This window comes from Grampus griseus, assembly GCF_964374135.1.
Source record: "Grampus griseus genome assembly, chromosome: 2".
Taxonomy (NCBI): domain Eukaryota; kingdom Metazoa; phylum Chordata; class Mammalia; order Artiodactyla; family Delphinidae; genus Grampus; species Grampus griseus.
Window position 1 is genome coordinate 88,182,941 of NC_139018.1, and position 13,734 is coordinate 88,196,674.

The window sequence follows — 13,734 nt, forward strand, 5'->3', positions numbered from 1 at the left end:
CTTCTTCCGCTGAGGCTTTAACTTAAGCTTTAGGCTGGTGTCTGCTAGTCTTGAACAAGCTTAGGTGACTTTGCCCAGTGCACCGCATCCCTGAGTACTCAGAGCTGTTTCCTTCCTCAGCTGAAGGAGAACTAGAGGGAGAACACGCCTTCTTGACTACCTCTGTGATGGTTAACTCTGTGTGTCAACCTGGCCCAGCTGTTTGGTCAAACACCGGTCTAGATGTTGCTGTGAAGGTATTTTTAGATATGATTAACATTAAATCAGTAGACTTTGAATAAAGCAGTTTACCTTCCATGGTGTAAGTAAGCCTCTTCTAATCAGTTGAAGGTCTTAAAATCGAAGACTGAGGTTTCCCAAAGGAGAAGGAATTCTCCTCAAGACTGCAATAGAGAAACTCTGCCTGCCTGCCCTAAAGACTGCAGACTCTCTAGCCTCTAAAATTCCATGAGCCAATCCTTAAAATTAGTCTCTCTTCTCTCTCTGTCCCTCTCTCTCTCTATCCTATTGGTTTTGTATCTCTGGAGAACCCTGACTAATACAACCTTTCTAATAAGAAAGTTATTTCTAGTGAAATAAGTCAAACAGAGAAAGACAAATGCCATATAGTATTACATATTTGGAATCTAAAAAAAATGAACTCGTAGAAACAGAACAGATTGGTGGTTGCCAGAGGTGGCGGATGGAGGGGATGGGTGAAGGGGGTCAAAAGATACAAACTTCCAGTTATAAGAAATAAGTTCTGGGGCTTCCCTGGTGGCGCAGTGCCGATGCAGGGGACATGGGTTCGTGCCCCGGTCTGGGAAGATCCCACATGCCGCGGAGCGGCTGGGCCCGTGAGCCATGGCCGCTGAGCCTGCGCGTCCGGAGCCTGTGCTGCGCAACGGGAGAGGCCACAACAGTGAGAGGCCCGCGTACCGCAAAAAAAAAAAAAAAAAAAAAAGTTCTGGGGATGCAATGTACAGCATGATAACTATAGTTAACAGTACTATATTGTATATTTGAAAGTTGTGAAGAGAGTAGATCTTAAAATTCTAATCACAAGAAAAAAACATATGACTATATGAGATGATGGATGTTAACTAGACGATTGTAATCATTTTGCAATGTTTACATAAATCAAGTTATTAGGTTGTACACCTTAAATTAATACCATGTTATACATCAGTTACACCTCAGTAAAACTTGGGGAAAAAAGAAAGTTATTCCTCTGTCTTTGCTTTTAGCATTTTTTTCTTTGAAACCATAATTGAGCTTCTAATCTGCATCAGTCACTTGCACTTATTTACGGGCATTTCTTCATGGGTTCATGGGTTTCCTTAGTAATAGCTCTAACAGGTTTCTATTGTGCACCTTCTTTTTTTTTTAAAGAACCTTAGCATTCATGTATCTTTTCTAGAAAAGAACATTTCAAAATTACATTTAACAGAAAGTAAAGTTAAAACATAAATACTAAGTGATTTCATCATACTCCTTTGTCACAACTTTTTCAGATGTAGCTCTTAAAAATATTTTAAGTCTTTGAGGATATCTATCAGATAATGTCCCATTTCTTTTTTATCAGAATCACTTATGTATGTTGGATTGTGGGTAGGGAAGAAGAAATGTATTTAAATGAATTTAAGGCACTAAAGACTGCAAGGTTGATAGTAAAAATGATGACAGAATACAAATGCCAATTTGCAAAGGAGAAGGCAGAGCTGTTAGTAGTGATAAACTAAGGATCCTATCAGAATTCCTCCTAATAAACTGGTAGCATACAGAACACTTGGCTACCTGAAGTTCCTTTCTCCTCATCTCCCCTGTTGCCTAAAGCCTCAGTGATGTCCCACCAGAAGAGCAATTTTCCAAGACTGCATGAGTGCCTTCTTCACTGGGGCTTGTGTATCTTTACCTGCTTGTGTGGCAAGTAGGTGCTTCTTTGGGTCTTGGAGATACAAACACATAGAAATATGATTTAGTCCTTAAAGAATAAAGGAACCCACCCAGTTCCCAGGGGGGAGGATAAAGTTCAGAGCAATCAGCAACATTATTTTTGACCCATCAAATGCAAAGCACCTCACTCAGGCTCTTGGGAGTGGTACAAAAAAAAGTAGAAAACAGATCTCTTATCTTCAAAGAAATTACAGATGGGCTGATTTTCAAAAAAGCAGAAGACATACTTTACTGTTTAAAAACTCCCAGAGGGATTTAAATTCTACATTCTACCCATGGGAGCATTTTTCCCCACTACTTGGGAATCCTCTCTGTATTGATATGTCCCCAAAGGAGGTGAGGCCAGCTCTGTTTCTCCAATACAAGTGCCCAGCAGCAACTATGGCACCTACGTGCTCTGCAAAGAACTTTTCCAGCAGTTGGTGTCTCCAGGGCCACAGAGCTCCCCTTTGGTACTTGGTGGGAAAGTCGACCACTTGAAAGTAGAGAATAAAAGAAATGTGTGTGAAAATATGTGGCGTATATAAGTGGTGTGTATAAAGGGAACGTGATGTCCAACCTTGTGTTTTTCCTTCCTTCCTGGAACCAGTTTGAACAATTGTTACCCAGTTAGTAGAAGTTGCAGGTCTGAACAGAAGTTTCCTGGTCTCTCCAAAGGGTGATTATAGCTGATGGTTGGAAGCTTGGCATTTCTAGAGAGAAAGAGGTGGCAGTAGCCCTTTTGCAACTTTTAGGCAGTGTAAGAATTCTAGCCCTTCGTCTTTAAGCATTATGTTGAGCAGACTTCAGCGTTTTCTTTCAGCATTTTATTCAAGAGAAAGAGTGGAGTGAAGGACAATGAGTCCAAAGTTTATAGCCTGAGCCACTGGAAGGTTGGAATTACTTAACTAAATAAGCAGAGGCAGACTCAGGGAGAAGCAGGTTTGGGGGAAAAGATCAGGAGTTCAGTTTGGGACATACGAAAATTGAGACGCCTATTAGACATACAAGTAGAAATGTGGAGCAGGCAGCTGAATATATGCGTGTGGACAGGTCAGGGCTGGAAATGTGCATTTGGATGTCATCTACGTGCATGAGACTGAATGAGATTCCCCAGGAGAAATTGTAGTCTGAGACAAAGAGCCAAAACGGAGCCCTGGAGCAGTCCTGCGTTTCAAGTCAGAGAGACAGGAGGAACCAGGGAGACCAAGTAGCAGCCATTGAGGAGAGAGGAGAGCCAGGAGAGAGGGATGTCCTGAAAACCAGAGGCAGAAAATGTTACAAGGAAGAAAAATAAAGTGATCAATTGTCGGGGACACTGCTGATGGGTCAAGTAAGGATAAAGAAGATGTGCCTTAGATTTTACAACGTGGGAGACATGAATAGCCCTAACGAGGGCAACTTATGTGAAGAGGTCGGGGTAGACGCCTGAGTGAGTGGGCTCAGAAGAGAAGGGGAGAGGAATTGCAGACAAGGGGGGTAGATGATTTTGAGGAGTTTTTCTGTGGCAGGAACAGAAATAGAGCAGTAAGCTAGATGGGGGAATGAGGTCAGGAGTGGTTGTTTGTTTGTTTGTTTTTTACGTGGAAGAAATAGTACTATATTTGTATACTAGCGGAAATGTCTAGTAGAGAGAAAAAAAATATGGATGCATTATAGAGGGGAGAATTGCTAAAGCAATTCTCAGAACGCTGAACACATTCTAGCCTTGTGCCAGGAGTTTGTTCCCACTCTGTGCACAATAAGCGCCAGCAGTTCTGGTTAAGGAAATAGTTTCTGTAGGGACAGAGTGGAAAGACTTGTGGCGCTCACTTGGAAGCCACAATCCCTGCATCCTGGAGCCCAAGGACAGGATGGGATGAAAATGCTGACCTCGATGTCTCAGCTTTGACCAGACGATACATTTTTTTCTGGGCATTCCCACAAATACCACCCAAGCATCCTTTCTGTGCAATGTAGGTTATAATAAAAACCTTCCTAAAACAGATTTGACCATTTGTGATCATTTGAAGGGACAAAATCAAATTTTCCCCTTTTACCTTAGAGATAATTGTTCCCATAGAAAATTTAGGCTGTCTGCAGAATTATACGGGAAATTTTACTTAGTTTTTTAAAAGGTTTCAGGCATTATCTTTAATGTCTATGCAAATAATAAATTTCAATTTAGGAATTGATTTGTGGTAAGCCCATGGTTTCTTAAATCAACTCATTTTTTCCCCCCATTTCACCGATTCTCTATTAGGCAATGCTTTCTTAGCCTACTTTGAATATACTAGAGTATTAGAAAATAATAAAACTACTGTTTATGTAAAAATATTTTGTTAGCCTGATTTTTAAATAACTGAGAAGAATTTCTCCCCACAGGTATGGTTTAGAGAAGTTTTAAATAATTGATACCTTCCTAAGCTTTCCTTAAAAAAAGAAAACCAGTTCAATCAGGACTTTTCAGTATTTTCCACCAGTTACCCCTCCTAGCAGAGGAGAACAAATCATACTCTGGAGAGTACGGGGGTATGGCCAAAGTAGCCAATAAAATCATTAAGTTTCTTTGAAGTCTCTTTTTGAAATATTAAAATCCATACAAATATTTCATTTTATACTATAATAACACCATATTTTAAAATATATTAAAATGTTTTAAATAATCATTCAGGGAAAAAGAAATGTTCCGCTTGTATCATTGGTTCAATGAAGAGGCTGCTTTTCTTGGAGTCTGTCCATGTCAGAAAACTGGGCTGCACCGAAGGCAGCTGACACCAATACCAGATTCATCATCTCAACAACTTCTCTTCTCTATTTTGGAGTCCCAGTGTCTCCAGAACCCACACCCACAAAAAAACGGCAAACAGTTTTTCACTGCTTTATGGGCTATAAAAGGGTAAATGCTGAAAAAATATGTGTAGGATGCTGCTGGAGAGAGAGTGATGGTGCAGTATTTTCAGGTTCCTGTGATAAACAATTCTGAGAGTTGCGACATCCTGCTCACAGGCCAAGTAATCAGTGTCATGTGATCTGCTCTCTGACCCAGTCAGCCTTTTTTACTATTTCCACAGGATTCTTGTCAAAACACTTTTATGTTGAAGAAAGACGAGTAATGATGTTTTCTGTTTCACTAAAGCCAAAACTTTCACTATGCTTAAATGAACCGAGAATCTCAATGATATAGTCCTTATGATTTCCATCTAACTCTCAATCTTTATTATAACAATTTTATTGATGTTCACAAAAACAAAATTAACAGTTTTGCTTTGCAGTTGTTATCTGAAATTATTTAGACTTCAAACAAATAAACCAAAAGCTATTAAATAAGAAAATTGAGTGAGACATTCTTTATCACCACGATGAACAAGTTAGTCAAATTATCCAGGTTTTTGTCTTCGGTCATCACCTCTCTTTTCTTGCCTAATGAAAAGCAAGTCGACCTTGAGTTTGAAACCTTACTCCAGTGTACTTCCCCCATCCCATATTATTTTGAACCAAATCCTAAATATCATATGATTTTATCCAGAAATATTTCAATATACCAAAACATTTGATTGAGGGCAATTATATCAGGAAATGGAGCTGATTTGCAGGAGCCAATGGTTTTGTGTATAATCCAAGTAGTAACAGTGATTTACGAGGTGAGAAACTTATAAGGTAGATAAATATCTATTGTACAACAGATATCTCAGCCTTCTTGGACTCACTGAGAAGTCACATGTTCAAGTTTGTCTACTCTGGTCAAAGTATAAATGTGGGCCACAGATACCCACAAAATTTGTTCTTGCCTCGTGTAGCGTCTTGCATTCACTTAAGGAGACTCCAGAGCTAATATCAATGGGTTCCTCGATTACACCAAAAAATGCCAGAGTTTTCAATCACTCTCTACACATAAAAAATTTTCTACTCTACAGTATGCATTCAAGAAAAACACAAGTTTGACTGACATGGAAAAGCAGAATTTTGCTAATTTTACTTGTACATGTGTCACAAAACCCTTTTAAGGGGCAAACATTTTAAACAGTTTTTCTTCAAATCCTGGAATAAAACTGACACTCTCTGAAAATGTACCATAGTTATCCTAGAGCTTTGAGAACTGCAGTTAGAATCTTGCAAGAATAAATATGCCCCTGCTTGAGAAGAGAACGAATCTGAAACCTTTGTGGTATGTGTGAAAGCTGGCTAGAGAAGGAAAGATGAAAAATGCTCTAGGGCATGATGTGTGTTAAGACTTCAAGTTGATCGCTCTCCGTGTTAGCAGATACAGTATCAGTAATACCTGCTGACACATCAAGAGCCAAGGAAAACCACTTGAAATCATTTGCCTTCTTGTTTAATTGATTATCGATGTTGCTCCCAATGTCCTCAACTCTTGGATCAACGCTTCACACCAAATGGCTAATAGTTTTAAGCAAGTTTGTTTATTCTGGACAGATTCCTTCAGCTGCTGCAATCCAACATGATCTAGTGAACTTACCAGCAGTAAATGGCTTTCCTTGCTTGGCTAGCAAATGAGCCAGTAGGAAACTGGCTTTTGTTGCAGCCTTATTTTCATTTTTGACTTTTGTGAAGAAATTTTTCTGTGATGAGATATTCCATTTAAGAGTTTCCAATTTTTCTGACTGTTCCTCTCCTGTGAGTTGGGAATATTGTGATCAGGCTTAGTTTGGTAATGTCAGCACAGCCTTAATGTCATCGTATAATAAACACAATGCTTTGGCATCTAATTTGATCAAAATAACCCACATTCCACTGTGCCTTAGAGGCATGACATTTGAAGTCCACTTTTCTTGTTTTGACATGATGGGTATGCACTGGCAGTGAAAAAAATGAAATGTCACGGATAGAGTGATACATAAGGCTCTTGAAACACTGTCAAGTTCTAACTGTGTCAGTGGGATCTGTCAAGTTCTAAGTGTGTCAGTGTGATTCATAGCCCGTGAGCAGCAGCGTGAAGCAGTGATAGCACCACATAAGTAAGGCCTCTGTCCCAACTTACTCAACTCTGCCATTGTAGCACCAAAGCAACCATAGACAATACAGAAGTGAATACACGTGTCTGTGTCCCATAAGCATTATTTATGGACACTGAAATGAGAATTTCATGTAATCTTTCACATGTTGTGAAATCTTCTTCTTCTTTTGACTTTTTTCAATTATTGAAGAATACAAAGGCCATTTTTAGCTCCAAGGATGTTGAAAACATTTGCTGAATCCTGCTCTAGAGGACGAGCCAAGGGAAGAGGTTTTTAAGAGAAAGTCTGGAAAATGGCACTGGAACTCTCACTTCTGTGTTGAACTCAGAGGAGGCAGTTTCTGACAATGTCGTGGGGCAAACTTCAGGTATAAGTTTCTTACCATAAGGATGGTAAGAAAATGATTATGGGAAATACAAGCAATCCTTTCATGAAATTTACCTCTACATGGAGGGAAGGAAATGAGAGGTAGCTGGGGGATGATGTGATTTAAGAGAAAATTGTTGTTAAAATAGGAGAGATTTGGACATGAGCACTTAACTTGTATTTTCTCTTCCTTTTTTAATAAGAAAAATAATACCTATCTTGAAGTTTTTTAGAAAGGTCAAATGAGATAAAGCATGTTTTGTACTCAGGATGATGCCTAGCTTATGGTAGATTCTCAGTAACTCATATATTAATATTCATATATGTTCATTATATTTTTTTGGTAAAAAAACCCAACAGAGTCCAGATTACTTTGCTATTAGGTTCCTGAACTATCTTATTTAAAATCAAGACTGTACTCTTATTGAGGTGTTTTGAAAATGGTTAAATAAATTGGAGGTTGACCAGTTAGTCAAGACTTTGTAACTTCAATAATTTTGATTTTGTAACTTCCTCAGTTTTCCTTCTTCTAGACTGAGTTCAATCAGTTTAGTCTATCTTCACGTGAGAGCCACGTTGCCCTTCAGATCCTTTTCATCGTCTTTTTCAAGCCATAATACAGTCATACCAACTATTATACAAATGAATCACACAAATCATACACTGATTTGGTATATTAGTAGGGTTATTTTTATTCTTACTAGTTTTTTGGGGGGGGGAATGTAAATTTTTTTAAATTTAATTTTATTTTTTTATACAGCAGGTACTTACTGATACACACATCAGTGTATACATGTCAATCCCAATCACCCAATTCATCACACCGCCACCTCCACCCCCACCCCCCGCCGCTTTCCCCCCTTGGTGTCCATACGTTTGTTCTCTACATCTGTGTCTCAATTTCTGCCCTGCAAACCGGTTCATCTGTACCATTTTTCTAGGTTCCAAATATATGTGTTAATATACGATATTTGTTCTTCTCTTTCTGACTTACTTCACTCTATATGACAGTCTCTAGATCCATCCATGTCTATACAAATGAACCAATTTCGTTCCTTTTTATGGCTGAGTAATATACCATTGTATATATGTACCATATCTTCTTTATCCATTCGTCTGTCAGTGGGCATTTAGGTTGCTTCCATGACCTGGCAATTGTAAGTAGTGCTGCAATGAACATTGGGGTGCATGGGTCTTTTTTTTTTTTTGCGGTACACGGGCCTCTCACTGCTGTGGCCTCTCCCGTTGCAGAGCACAGGCTCCGGACGCGCAGGCTCTGCGGCCATGGCTCATGGGCCCAGCCGCTCCACGGCATCTGGGATCTTCCCGGACCAGGGCACGAACCTGTGTCCCCTGCATCGGCAGGCAGACTCTCAACCACTGCACCACCAGGGAAGCCCACATGGGTCTTTTTGAATTACGGTTTTCTCTGGGTATATGCCCAGTAGTGGGATTGCTGGATCATATGGTAATTCTATTTTTAGTTTTTTAAGGAACCTCCATACTGTTCTCCATAGTGGCTGTATCATTTTACATTCCCACCAACAGTGCAAGAGGGTTCCCTTTTCTCCACACCCTCTCCAGCATTTGTTGTTTGTAGATTTTCTGATGATGGCCATCCTGACCAGTGTGAGGTGATACCTCATTGTAGTTTTGATTTGCATTTCTCTAATAGTTAGTGATGTTGAGCAGCTTTTCATGTGCTTCCTGGCCATCTGTATATCTTCTTTGGAGAAATGTCTATTTAGGTCTTCTGCCCATTTTTGGATTGGGTTGTTTGTTTCTTTAATATTGAGCTGCATGAGCTATTTATAAATTTTGGAGATTAATCTTTTGTCCATTGATTCGTTTGCAAATATTTTCTCCCATTCTGAGTGTTGTCTTTTCATCTTGTTTATGGTTTCCTTTTCTGTACAAAAGCTTAGACATTTCATTTCATTAGGTCCCATTTGTTTATTTTTGTTTTTATTTCCATTACTTTAGGAGGTGGGTCAAAAAAGATGTTGCTGTGATTTATGTCAAAGAATGTTCTTCCTCTGTTTACCTCTAAGAGTTTTAGAGTGTCTGGTCTTACATTTAGGTCTCTAATCCATTTTGAGTTTACTTTTGTGTATGGTGTTAGGGAATGTTCTAATTTCATTCTTTTACATGTAGCTGTCCAGTTTTCCCAGCACCACTTATTGAAGAGACTGTCTTTTCTCCATTGTATATCCTTGCCTCCTTTGTCATAGATTAGTTGATCATAGGTGCATGGGTTTATCTCCAGGCTTTCTATCTTGTTCCATTGATCTATGTTTCTGTTTTTGTGCCAGTACCATATTGTCTTGATTACTGTAGCTTTGTGGTATAGTCTGAAGTCAGGGAGTCTGATTCCTCCAGCTCCGTTTTTTTCCCTCAAGACTGCTTTGGCTATTCGGGATCCTTTGTGTCTCCATACAAATTTTAAGATTTTTTGTTCTAGTTCTGTAAAAAATGCCGTTGGTAATTTGATAGGGATTGCATTGAATCTGTAGATTGCTTTGGGTAGTAGAGTCGTTTTCACAATATTGATTTTTCCAATCCAAGAACATGGCATATCTCTCCATCTGTTGGTATCATCTTTAATTTCTTTCATCAGTGTCTTATAGTTTTCTGCATACAGGTCTTTTGTCTCCCTAGGTAGGTTTATTCCTAGGTACTTGAGTCTTTTTGTTGCAATGGTAAATGGGAGTGTTTCCTTCATTTCTCTTTCAGATTTTTCATCATTAGTGTATAGGAATTCAAGAGATTTCGGTGCATTAATTTTGTATCCTGCTACTTTACCAAATTCATTGATTAGCTCTAGTAGTTTTCTGGTGGCATCCTTAGGATTCTCTATGTATAGTATCATGTCATCTGCAAACAGTGACACTTTTACTTCTGCTTTTCCAGTTTGTATTCCTTTTATTTCTTTTTCTTCTCTGATTGCCATGGCTAGGACTTCCAAAACTATGTTGAATAATAGTGGTGAGAGTGGACATCCTTGTCTTGTTCCTGATCTTAGAGGAAATGCTTTCAGTTTTTCACCATTGAGAATGATGTTTGCTGTGGGTTTGTCGTATATGACCTTTATTATGTTGAGGTAGGTTCCCTCTATCCCACTTTCTGGAGAGTTTTTATCATAAATGGGTGTTGAACTTTGTCAGAAGCTTTTTCTGCATCTCTTGAGATGATCATATGGTTTTTATTCTTCAATTTGTTAGTATGGTTTATCACATTGATTGATTTACATATATTGAAGAATCCTTGCATCCCTGGGATAAATCCCACTTGATCATGGTGTATGATCCTTTTAATGTGTTGTTGGATTCTGTTTGCTAGTATTTTGTTGAGGATTTTTGCATCTATATTCATCAGTGATATTGGTGTGTAATTTTCTTTCTTTATAGTATCTTTGTCTGCTTTTGGTATCAGGGTGATGGTGGCCTCATAGAATGAGTTTGGGAGTGTTCCTTCCTCTGCAATTTTTTGGAAGAGTTTGAGAAGGATGGGTGTTAGCTCTTCTCTAAATGTTTGATAGAATTCACCTGTGAAGCCATCTGGTCCTGGACTTTTGTTTGTAGGAAGATTTTTTTTTTTTTTTGCCGTACGCGGGCCTCTCACTGTTGTGGCCTCTCCCGTTGCGGAGCACAGGCTCTGGACGCGCAGGCTCAGTGGACATGGCTTACGGGCCCAGCTGCTCCGCAGCATGTGGGATCTTCCCAGACCGGGGCACGAACCCGCATCCTCTGCATCGGCAGGCAGACTCTCAACCACTGCGCCACCAGGGAAGCCCTGTTGGAAGATTTTTAATCACAGTTTCCATTTCATTACTTGTGATTGGTCTGTTCATATTTTCTATTTCTTCCTGATTCAGTCTTGGAAGATTATACCTTTCTAAGAATTTGCCCATTTCTTCCAGGTTGTCCATTTTATTGGCATAGAGTTGCTTGTAGTAGTCTCTTAGGGTGCTTTGTATTTCTGCGGTGTCTGTTGTAACTTCTCTTTCATTTCTAATTTTATTGATTTGAGTCCTCTGCCTCTTTTTCTTGATGAGTCTGGCTAATGGTTTATCAATTTTGTTTATCTTCTCAAAGAACCCTTACTAGTTTCTTTTTAATGTAACTATTTTTTTTCTTTCTGTAAGTAGTACATGGGGTTACCATATGACTGAGCAATTCCAGTTTCACTCTGGTATTGCTGGGTCCACATGAAAACTTGCACACAAGTGTTCACAGCAGCACTATTCATAATTGCCCCCAAATGGATATAACATAAATATTCACCGACTGATGGACAGATAAAATGTGGAATATCCATATAATGGAATTTTTTCAGCCATAAAAAAAGAATAAAGTGCTGATATGAGCTACGAAGTGGATAAGACTTGAAAACATTTTGCTAAGTGAAAAAATCCCATCACAAAAGACCACATTTTGTATGATTCCATTTGCAGAACAGATAAATCTATAGAGACAGAAAGTAGATTAGTAATAGCCTAGGGCTTAGAAGAGAAATGGAGAATGACTGCTAATGGGTATGGGGCTTCTTAGTGGGAGGATACTTTATAGTCTGTTGTCTGATAATCTGGTATCTGGAGTCTGTGGATATATTTCTGTTGAATGTTTTGCTGAAAGGGTCTTTACTCTTCATGTGTCTGTCTGTCTTTGGTTGTGTATGGGACTTTGTATATGAAATCTTATTTTTAGAAACAATCTGAAGCCTAGACAGATGTTACATTCCCTCAGAAAAGAATTTTTATTACTTTTTTCAGTCATCTGGGAGTGCCAGCCATCAAGTATCATTTTAATCCAATTCCAAGCTAGAGATTTTCTGGGCTACTCAAATGATGTGAAGCTGAGCTGCAGACGGTACAAGGGCTGGTTCACTTCCATTTCACCTTAATTCCTGGTGTGCAACCAGGTTGTGCGATTTGGGGGAAATTCCCTCAATTTCTTCCTTTATCATGCTATTTAGAATTAACTGTCTAAAGACTAACACATGATTAGGGACTGAATTGGATTAAAAATAAACATTTATCTTCACTTTCCCCTGAAACTGCCCTAAAATGATAGTAATGGAATAACAAGGTAAAAACCCACAAGGACTAAGAGAAAAGGGAGAACAGTAGATGAGAGCTGCCTATAAATTTTTGGAAGACAGGACAGCTGATGGAGGAGTGATACCTAATCCAGACAGCGGGGTACAGGAAGCAGAGACCAATGTGAGCCAGTTCACCACAGAATCCCACAGAAAATGTGCTGTTCCCATTATCAGTCGACAGGGGGAGGCAACCACAACTTGCATTGATGTGTTATGGTCTGTAATACACAATTACTGTATCACATCAAAGATATTTGAACTTGCCCATGTACTGTCACAGTCTGGTCAGGTGGGCCCTAGATCTAATAAAACTGGACAATGTTCAAATATGCTATATTGGTGATATGGTTATCTCAGAATCTGAGGATCAAGCTAAAAGAGACCTTATGAAGGTCATAAATCATATAACTAATTGGGGATAATTGATTAACTCCAAAAAAAGCCAGGGCTGTACACAGACTATGAAATTTGGAGGGACTGCATACTGTAGACAATGAGCAATAAATTATTTCTTCCCATCTCTCAGGCTATAGGGACTCAACACCTAGTGGGCCTGTTTGGCTTTTGGAAAAATTGTATCCCTCACTTACGGATACCGTTAGTTTCAGTTCGTAAGATTACCCAGAAAAAGGCTATATTTGACGAGGAGCTGAATAGCAACAAGGCTTCTTAGAACTGCAGAGGGCTGTAGCCCAAATTATCCCATTAGGACCTCATGATCCTTATGATGAAATAATATTAGAAGTGTTGGCTGCCTGCACTCATGCCAACTGGAGTGTCTGGCCAAAGGCAATATTTACTGCTCAATGGTGACCTGGACTTTTGAACTGGAAAAGTACCGAATGCTACTCTCTAGTGTATTCCTTTTGAAGACAGTTACAGGCTTGTTACTGAGCATTTATGGAACAGCTCCAATAATAGAAGGATATAAGATTATATTAAGACCTGAAATACCAGCATGTCATGGGTGATGTTAGAAAAGCATTCCAACAGGAAGGACAATGCCCAAACAAGTTCCATCCTAAAATGGATTTGGTACACAATGGGAGCATATTCCTGAGAGTTTCCATGGGAGGAACTCACTGTAGTCACAAGCAAGTAGCCTCTTTTCCCCTAGGACTGACTATAGAGCCTCCTGAAGAGGATTGGCCAGCGGTTATTTGGCCCTACTGAGCCTCAAACTCTTAATAAAAATTGCCCTATTTGCCAACAGGAAAGGCAGGATTTTCGGTTCCTCTGGGGAAGTATTCCCAGGGGAAAAGGTCCATCATACAGCTGGCAAATAGATTACATTGTCCCTTTACCTATTGTTTGACAACTTAAATATGGGCCTTAAGGGTTTGGTTTCACATACCAATGGCTAAAGTCAGTGTTGCAAATTCTGTCAAAGGACTGC